We start from the raw sequence: 11044 nt of genomic DNA, 5'->3' as shown, positions 1-11044 counted from the left end.
TCTTAACATCTTAACAGATACTCTGACCCATAACTATCGTAAAACGCTACGACCGGAAGTAGAAACCTTTCGCGCATGCGGGGTACCGATCGGGTTTCCGGTATGGATCGGGTAGTGACAGTGCGCCAAGGATTAAACAAGGGAGGATAATGGCCGCAGCAAAGAACAAACACGATAAAACACAGAAACTTACAGTCTCATGGACGCACACCGCTAACAGCATTAGAAGGAATGAAAATCCACACGGTGAGTAAAACTCTGCTGACTCTTCCCACCTGCAGCTCCGACCGAACTCTCTGTGTCGACGTGTGCGTAATGATGAGGTAGAATTGTGTCTTCTGATTGGTGAAGAGAATGGGTTGCCTCACCGCTCATTGGCTAAACGGCAGCAGTATGCTGATATCTTACTCCGCAGATGTGGCTCCGTTCGTGAGTTCTGCGAACTGGCTGGCCTTTTGTACAAACAGGATGAAAAAAAAGACTATGTAGTTGGATACTGCTACACCAAAATAGACTCTTACTGTTTTGTTGATACATTGGCTTTAGAGTTTGCAGTTTTCATCATGATTTCACCGTTCATATTCTCCATATCATCAAGATATGGGCAAAAGTTTAAAAACAGGGTTTGGATAACTTTTTCTCTTGATAAATTGTTATTATTATTATTTTTTAAAAACTGGAAACATTTTTTCTTGTTTTGTTTTCTCGAAAGAACGATGCACGGCTTTTGTAAAGTAAACTTTTAGGGCTACCAAATTCATGGAGTCTATCATAATTTTGGTGCTATGTGCAATATTTAGTGCTGTCAGCGTTAATCTCGTTAAAATGATGTTAACGCCATAACGGGATCACGGGATCACCCGTGTGTGGGGGCTGCACGGCGCTAACGCGTTGACGAGCTAACCACACTAACATGATGACGCTACGCTGTGCAGCCCCACACATGGGGCGATCCGCGCTAACTTGCTAATGGAGATTTGCCGCATTACCGTAATTTTAACGAGATTAACGCTGACAGCACTAGTATTATTCATTAGTCCAGTGTGCAGCCCTGTGACTATTTTATATCAGTATGAGCGACTGGGGAAAACTGATGACCAAATCTGGTTAATGCTTTCACTTCTTCACACCTTGGAAATTAGAATTATTTCAAGAAAACTGCAGTTAGTTCATCAACAGTCTAATGGGATAGCTAATAAATTGTTCTAACGTTCATCTGGGCTAATATTCGCTCTTCTCAGACCATTTGTTTTCTGATTAACTGTCTGCGTCTGCTAAGAAAAAGGGCAATACTACAGAATAGATAAAAAAATGTTTAGCTTGGTAAAGCTGAAAAAAAAGAAAAGGAAATACGTAATTATTTTATGTGAAACTGTTGCAGTGAACCAACTGCTTCTCATTACATGAAGTCATTTAATCCATTATTCGCACAATTAGTAGATTTTTAAGGTATTTGTGTTATACTGTCTGATCACAAGACCACAGTCCATGTTTACTGTGGACATTAAGCTTTGTGGCTGAGACACCTTCAGGGACCTCTCCAAACCATGCAAAATTTATGAATGGCCCAGCAGAGATAACAGTGCTACATTTTTAATGCACCTTGTCACCAATGGGACAACTGCAGCATTCTCCAGAGACAACGATTAGCAAGAGATGGAGTGACAGATGACACCCCGGGGTGGTGAAGGGGAAAAAAAGAGTGCTGTTGTCCACTAAAAACATTCATCAATATATCATTACACAATGAAACAACCTCAGACTGTTTAATGAAGTGTTTGCAATGTTATTTGGTTCTTAATAGCAGAGGTATTAAGGAGTATCAGGTCTTTGTGATAGCCCCTGTATACTAAACAGTATCCTGTGCCAAAACCTTATAATGCACAATTACCAGTACTTTCAGACTGGATGGCGAGGAGGAATCTGGGGAATGTACTAAGAAGGAAAAGCTGTGTACAGTGCAGAGAGAAAGGAGAAGGGGCTGTGCAACACTGATTCAACCTTATTTGTCTTGTTATTAATTTTAGCTAGACAGTAGGTATTAGATGCGTACCTGTTGGAAATGAAGTAAATGAGCATATGGTGGTTAACTGGTCACACTAGGGCAGGACGTTAGGCCAAAACTTCAAAGTCCACAAATTCTATGCATGTGTTTAATAGAAAGAGGATGTATCAACATAACTGAAGGAGTTAACCACAAACACCACACAGAGATACACAAACACACACTTACAAAGAAAGAACACAAGAGATTTGATTGATTTTAAAAATACATTTATTGACTTAATAATGATCCATAAAAAACATTAAGCTCAAATCAACACATTCCTAAATAAAAGTTCAGAATGATTTTAAACAGACAACCTTTATAGTCCCAGAGATTTTGAAAAACATCCAGCTCATCCATTTTAAAAAAAATACTTAAATAATCTAACATTTGTACAAAATCAGTATTTCGTCCATTATCAATCCTATATTTTTGACTCCAGCAGATTGCCAACTTTGCTCGATCAAGGAAAAGATTCATCAGTCGTCTTTTTTTCTTCTTTCTTTTGTCATATGCAAAATCAAGAAAATGAAAAAAACAAAACAAAAATAAAACACTGTTTTGCGAAACAGTCTTCAAATGATTCCCAAATGCCACTAAATACTGAAAAGAAATCCATTAATCTGAAACATTGTGCAAAACAATGAAAAATGGTTTCTCTTACTGATCAAGTTCTCCGTGGTTATTGTACTCAGCGTGCAATGTACTGCTTTATTAACAGTTTTCTCTGTTTTACATAGTACAAACTATTTTTAAGGCAGGGTGTTAAATGCCTCCTTGCAATTTGTAATGCATTCCCAACTGGTTTAATCCTGTTATTCACCTTTGTTTTATTTAATCCTGTTTTGAAATGTAACCTTTGACTTTGCGTGAATCGCTACCTTATCGTGGTGGAGGGGTTTGTGTGTCCCAGGGATCCCAGGGGCTATGTTGTCTGGGGGCTTTTGCCCCCTGGTAGGGTCTCCCATGGCAAATTGGTCCTGTGTGAGGGACCAGACAAAGAGCGATTCAGAAGACCCTTATGAAGAAAACATAGAGTGTCTGGTGGCCAGGCCTTAGTCCATGGAGCCCGGCTGGCCACAGCCCGAAAAGGGGACATGGGCCGATCCTCCCACAGGCCCACCACCCGCAGGAGGCGCCATAGGGGTTGGATGTATTGTGTGCCGGGCGGTGGCCAGGAGCGGAGACCCTGGCAAACTGATCCCCGGCTGCCAAGACTGGCAATTGGGACATGGAATATCACCTCTCTGGTGGGGAAAGAGCCTGAGTTAGTGCGTGAGGTTGAGAGGTACCGGCTAGATATAGTCAGGCTCACCTCTACACATGGCTTGGGCTCTGGAACCAGTCTCCTGGAGAGGGGCTGGATTCTGTCTCAGTCTGGAGTTGCCCCTGGTGAGAAGCGGTGGACTGAGGTGGGTATTCTAATATCCCCTCGGCTTGCTGCCGGTACGTTGGGGTTTTTCCTGGTGGATGAGAGGGTTTGTTCCCTGCGCCTTACGCTCTAGGCCGCAGGTCGATGATTGGCTTTGTAATCGTATCACCAGAACTGCGACCATATGTTCTGGACATTCGGGTAAAGAGAGGGGCTGAGCTGTCAACTGATCACCACCTGGTAGTGAGTTGGATCGGGTGGCGGGGGAGGATGCTGGACAGACCTGGTGCACCTAAACGCGTAGTAAGGGTGTGCTGGGAACGTCTAGAAGAGGCCCCAGTCCGCGAGATCTTCAACGCACACCCCCTTAACCCATTACTCCTGAAACAGGTTAAGGGGGTCCTTTTGTCCCTTTGTGGGGGGTTACTCCCACTAGGTTTATATCTGGGACTCTCCACCATTTGACCTTAGAACTGAAGAAGCTTCTCGGATGAGAGGTGAAACATCTTCAAGCAACTTAAAGAAGTCCAGACGCTTTTCTTTGCAAGCTCCTTTGACTTCCCTAATGGTTAAAATTTTATTTGTGAAGAATTTTGTGAAGTCATTACTAGTGTCACGGCTTGGGCAGCGGTCGTGTGGTGTTTGGGAAAGGAGGACACAAGTTGCAGAGACGGCTGTGATGTGAGTGACCTTTATTGATGATGGGTGACAGTAACACAAAGTGATGGTGAGAATTACAAAATAAACTAAACTGGGAAAGCTAGTGAGCAGACCTGAAATCATACACAAAGGGGAGACATGAGGCGAGGAGCAGAGAGACGCAGACAAAACCATGGGAAGCAGACGACCTGACGAGGAAGAGAGCTAGATGGGCACTATAAATACACACACACAAGGTAATCAGGAAATGACACTCAGGGGGAAAACATAGCTGAAACTGATGAGCAAAACGAGACACAGACCTTCAAAGTAAAACAGGAAATTAACAGACTGTTTTAAAAACACAAACTCAGAGACACAAACAGAGCACAGAGGGGAGAACACAGGTAGGAATAATAAAACATAAGAACCAACCCCTAAGAACTAATACAAAATCAGAAGAAACTAGAAAATAATAACAATTAACTCAAAACGCTGAGTCAGCAGCCCAGGACCATGACAACTATGTTAAGTTTAGTTTTGTCTTTTAACTGGTTCACCCGAAAGACAAAACTCCAAAACACAGACTTAACAATGTGGTGTATGCTGTACAGTGCAGTGAGGAATGCCCAGACCTCTACATTGGGGAGACCAAACAGCCACTTCACAAGCGCATGGCACAACATAGAAGAGCCACCTCCACAGGACAAGACTCAGCAGTCCATCTGCATCTTAAGGATAAAGGACACTCTTTCGAGGATGCCAATGTTCACATTTTGGACAGAGAGGACAGATGGTTTGAAAGAGGAGTGAAAGAAGCCATCTATGTCCACTGTGAGCGACCATCTTTGAACAGAGGCGGTGGTTTACGACACCAACTCTCTGCCATCTATAATCCAGTTTTGAGATCCCTCCCCAGACGCCTTAACGCCCACTCACATCCTGGGCCATCTGACCTCAGGAATTTGCATGATAAGGTGGGGCCAGGTTTCACAATGAGCTCACCCGAAACTCTGGCTGATTGGGACCCACACCCAGTTTCACACCTTGGCTCAGGCGATTAGAGGATCATCAGGGGGTCCTTTTGTCCCTCTGTGGGGGGATACTCCCACTAGGTTTAAATCTGAGACTCCCCACCATTTGACCTTAGAACTGAAGAAGCTTCTCGGATGAGAGGTGAAACGTCTTCAAGTAACTTAAAGAAGTCCAGACGCTTTTCTTTGCAAGCTCCATCTACATGGATGTTAAAATCACCCACAATAATTATTTTATCTGTGTTGAGCAGTAAATCAGATAAAAAGTCTGAGAAATCAGAGAGAAACTCAGTGTAAGGCCCATGATAGTTTTTGTCATGTTCTAGTTGAATTATGGATTTTTCCGTGGTGCTGGTGGTTTCACTTCTGGGCGAAGGTGCCTCATCTCCTCGTACAAGCGGCACCTGTGAGTAATTAGGCTGCAGGGATTTAAGACCAACCCTCACCACCATTACTTGCCAGACTGTCTGCTAACCATTGTTTGTGAAAGTCATCATAGTTTAAAGAATCTAGTTATAGCTATTCTTGTACTGTGTTTTCCTCTATTCACAGCAATCCTACGGACATCATTCTTCTCACTACCATAATTTACCTCTGTTCAGTTGCTGGTTCGCCCACTTAACCCACCTGCCAGCCTCCCTGCGCTGTTCTCTGGGAATCACCGATCTCTTGTTGGAACTTTCTCTACGACTCACCCAGACCACCTGCCCTCTACGTCTTGCCTCCGCCTGTGAAAAGTAGGACTGTTTCACCATTTGCCATTTTCACTTCAGACCAGTGTCTGGATTTGCGACCTGACACCTGTCTCTCTCATTTCATTGATTGTGAGCATTCCAGCTCCACTTCTATGTCTAGTAACTCCCTTTTCCTGCACCTTTGGGTTCCTGTACTGGATGTTACCCAGAATCGGGTTTCCTGGACTCCTGTTCTTATCAGCCTAAGAACTCACTCCCTCGACTCATTACCTGGTCGCTAGTGTTGCTTGGTTCATGATGTGCTTGTGTATTGTGTCATGTTTCTCATAGTATTGATCCTAGGAAATAGCTCATCATAGTGTTATCTAAGGTCATAGTTTGCTCTGTAGTCCTCTCATTCACAGTTCATAGTTAAAACACACTTAACTTTTCATGGAATTAATTCTCATTGTGTCGCTCACTTTATTCTTTGTAAATAAAGTCTGGTTTGCACTCATCCCTTGTGCCTCCGAGTGTTGTCTGCTCCGTTCACCTATGTTGGCTCCCCAGGGTTGGGGTTTTCGAGCTAGGGTGGCCAAGGAATTGCATTAAGCTTTCAAAATACTGCAGCCTTTTCTCCCAGAACACCTTGGCACTACACAGCACTTATTCCATTGGTGTTATTTTTCACTGTAGAAGCTAGTACAATCAGCTTTAAAGAAGATGGAAGTGGAACCCTTAATTCCAACACAACAACAGTGGTGATGCATTCTACCTTTTGACATATGATTTCTTACTAGTACATACTTAATAAAACCCGAATCTCAGTTCATGAAAAACTCTAAAATAGCCAGCTAGTTTAATAGTCAGTCTTACAACAGGTATGTCTTCCACAAGCACACACTTAATAGTTTCATTCTAAGTAAAAAAGAAATTTATGAACTTAAATTTCAACAATATTTATAATTAAGCACAATGACACAAAGCACTATTTGTTTTCACATGGAAAGTCTCTTTCAATATCTCATGCCAGTGTAACTGCAGCCAAAGTAGGCACTCTTCCATCAAGTGCAGTGCATTAGCTTCCAAATAAATGATTTATAAATCTGCAACCCACTGCCTGTGATTGCAGTACAATGAAGAAAAAAGGAAGAGTGAAGCTAGAGAAGCACACCTCTAGCTTTGTTTTTTGTCGTTTTGTTGTTGTTTTTTTCTCTTTTGTTTTTTTTCAAATGGAGTAAGATAGGCACATTTAGCTCTTTGGCTTGACAAGTGGAATACAGTGCTGAACTTAAGCCTGTAAAAGCACAAGAGAAGGCTGTACAGCAGGGATTTCTGCAATGATGGAATAAGTGGCTTCTCTTGGCGGTAGAGCATACAGATCACCTGTCCCTTAGACAATACTCTGAGATGAATTTATATATTTATATATTTATTTATTTGGTTATTTGTTTACCGGTCAACCTCTCCTGATAAAAGCTGATAAAAATAGCTCTAGCAGGAGGGCTGTTTTTTTTAACAACCGAACCATTTTCTGCCAAAAGGACAATCCATTTCTGCCATGTTATTATTCTACAATATCTAAATGGACATGCATGACTTTCAATAAAGCTCACTTGTGTTTTTACCTTTAAATCATTAATTGTATACAGTATATTTATACAATATACAGTTACTGTGCCTTGTAATGGAAACCCCAACAAAAAATTGTTGTTAATTTTCTTCCTGAATATCTAATTCATCAGATACAGAGATGAGAAATCTGTAGTACAAGTACCAAGAAATGCATAAGAAATGCATCCTTGTGATGATGACACATTGAGGCAACTGCCATTGTGATTTGGTACTATATAAATACAACTGAATTGAATTAACACAAAAAAAGCATTTGACAAAAAATGTTAGATGTTTACCTAGGATAGATAAAAAACAAAAAATATAAAGTAAATAAAGTATGTTGATCAAATTTTATTGCATTACAAATTTTAAAAAAATTGCCCCCTTAGTTGCAAAGGTGAAAAGAGAGCTGAAGCACAGAAATTTTAGCATTATAAAACTTTAGGAGTACTGATGACTGATTAGAAAAAGTTGGATAGTCAGAGTAGACAGGAGTACTGTCATATACAGTGGTGTGAAAAGGTGTTTTCCCCTTCCTTATTTCCTTTTTTTGTATGTTTGCCACACTTAAATGTTTCAGATCATCAAACAAATTAAAATATTATCCAAAAATAACACAAGAAAATGGAAAATGAAGTTTTTAAATAAAGGTGTGTATTATTAAGGGGGAAAAAATCCAAACCTACATGGCCCTGTTAAAAAAGTGATTGACCCCTAACCTGGTTGGGCCACTTTTAGCAGCAAAAACTGTAGTTTTCATTTTGTTTTGCTTAAGCCATTCATAAGTGGACTTATGGTCGATAGTATCAGTGGACTTTACTGTTTTGGATCATTATCCTGCTACAGAAGTCAAGTGCACTTCAACTTCAGGTCACGAACAGATGAACATTCTCTTTTAGGATGTTTTGGTAGATAGCAGAATTAATGTTTCCATTTACTACAGCCAGTCTTCCAGGTCCTGAGGCAGCAAAACAGCCCCATACAGGCCACTAGCTCACTTTGAAAAGCCAAGTTGTCAATATAGGGAATACAAATGTTATCCCGAAGAACTTCTAAACATTCTTCTGGAAGGCTGCTGGAGCATTCATGAGGTCAAAGGGGATGCAGATCCAGATTGTGTACAATACATCATGCACAATAAATGTCTGTCAGTCAGGATGTATTTTTCTGTTCAAGGGTCTGTAATCAATCCTTAGCCAAAGAGTACCGTCTTCTATATGGACATGCACAACAGGTGAGAAGTATGAGGAGTTTGACTTCCGAACCCAGCCTTGTGCTATTAGATCATACAGGTAATCCTTCAGTTCCTAGTACAGGGGACTGGGCACTGGGCACAAATTACAGAGAGCAGCATGTTGCCTTTTGTTAAAATATTGATGTCATGGCTCGGCAGACCAGCCTGAGGAGTATTCAGCAGCAACTGGGTTTCGTTATTGTTTTGCACTTTCTCTCTTGTTCTCTCTCCCTCACCCTCTCTTTCTATCTCCCTCTGTCGCCTGGGCAGAACTCATTATGGGTTCCTGTCTTTGGTCTATGCACCTGTGGGAGAATGAACACCTGTGTCTCATTAGCCTGCCACTATTTAAGGGGAATAAGCGAGGCTACTCATCGCTGAATCGTTGTTTGACTTGTGTCAGTGTAGCCCCGGCTTTGAGATTGCTTGTAGCTCTCTTTGATTTAGCATTTATTTCAATTTGCCTTCTCCTTGTACATAGACATCCCTGACCTGTTCCTGTTCCCTGTGGAGACTCAAGTTGTGAGCAAGTGGAGAGTGGCTGCAAAGTGTAGTGTGTGACAGAAGAGGAGTGAGAAACGGATATCTCCGTTTCTTTCCCTTGGATTCCCTGGAGACCCCACCCTTGCACAATTGTATATAGCACCCTTTCACTGTTGTACATGTCCCCTGGACATTGTAAATAAATTCTTTGTACTTCCTTCAAGCATTGGAGTCCCGCGCTTCAGTCGCCTGCAGTCTTGTAAATTGCTTACAGTCTCTACAAGACTTACAAGACACTTTTAAAAGAGGTCAGAAAATTATGCTATATAAAAACAAATCGATTTATGACCAGAATTTATAAGTTGGAGTTATTTCACACAGTCTGACTGGTTCTCAGAATAAGCGTTAAAATTGTGTCCACGTCCCAGTCTCCAAAACCAAAATTTCAAGCTTACTTCACAATTAAAGATTAGGTTTAATGCTACTCCTTTCAAGAATTCAATTCAAGTTTATTTATATAGCGTGAAATCACAACAACAGTCGCCTCAAGGCACTTTATATTGTACAGTAGATCCTGCAATAATAGATACAGAGAAAACCCTGCTGCAAACTCTGCTGCGACCAGTTGGGGTGAGAGAAGGAAAACAGGATTGAGACATGCTGTGGAACAGAGACAGAGATTAATAACAAGTACGATTCAATGCAGAGAGGTCTATTAACACATAGTAAGTGAGAAAGACGTGGCAATAAACCTAAAAGCATAACATCTATGATGAACCAACGCCAAAAAAGCCCCCCAAAAACCCACAACTTGTCCAAGAAGTGCTACCAATACCCAGTGTGAAACAGAACCAAACAAAAGGAAAGTGCTCTCCATAAGACCCTATCTCAGGAAAACACAAGGGAAAACTGTACAAAAATAAATAATCACTTCACCCCTTCTGTTTCACTGATATACATACACCTTGATTAAGTCATTTTCGAAAAGCACTATGTACACAGGAAATCACACAGAGTTATCAAAGTTTTGGAGGCAGAGGACAGGACTTGCAAAGGTTACTGCTGGAACATTTAAGAACTAAACACTGCATGCGTCTGCATTGTCCAAGCCTTCAAAGCTTCCATTGTGATCCATTGTTCTGAGTATTGTTTGCTATCTCTTTATTTTGTCAGTGACATCTTGCTTTTTCTATCATGGTCCATCAGGTGCCACACTGTCCCCCCCCGTTTGTGCAAATGTGGGTATAAACTTTATTAACCAGTCTCTTCCAGCAGCAGATGTGGTCCTTAGAAACCCCAGGCATTTATCTGCAATGGAGCTCAGAATTTAAGCTTGGATTTATCCAATTTGTTAACCTGCTCTAGTGATAGTGTTTCTCAGGACTATAATTACTATTAAGTTGAGTTATTCCAGAAGACTCTCGCTTCTTTCTTTTTCTCTGCTCTTTGGAAATGTCTTTGGCACCTCTTTGGAAAGCCTTCCTGTTATCCATCTGCTTACACGCCTTACACACTTTTGCCTTCCTGCTCGTAAATACATGACGGTACTGTATATTTGGAGGTGGTGAGAACATTCACTGTACTAATATCGTGGAATGCACCTGCACTCTCAGGAAACTGATCTCAAGCTACACAGGGCCCAGATCTGAGATTTTGAACCTTTTTGCCTTTTTTAACCTTTTTCACCAAACTAATCATTCTAAGGCTAGGTGACATTTCTGCCTGCTCATAAACCCTTTGACATTTGTCTTCTTAATAATCTTCTTTATAATTATAGGGCAGGTGGACATCAGTCTGGCAGAAGTAGTCACTTGAGTCTTAGCTGCATGGAATTTGGATTAATAATTAATAAAGCAGAACAATCTGCCTACAGAGGAAGAAGATTCTGCTGTTAGAAAATTCTCTTATGAAGAAAGTTTAAAGACACACTTGCCATATGTAACA

This window comes from Pundamilia nyererei, unplaced genomic scaffold (assembly GCF_000239375.1).
Source record: "Pundamilia nyererei isolate P.nyererei 1_Seehausen unplaced genomic scaffold, PunNye1.0 scaffold00165, whole genome shotgun sequence".
In the NCBI taxonomy this organism is placed as follows: domain Eukaryota; kingdom Metazoa; phylum Chordata; class Actinopteri; order Cichliformes; family Cichlidae; genus Pundamilia; species Pundamilia nyererei.
This window is presented reverse-complemented; position numbering follows the sequence as displayed.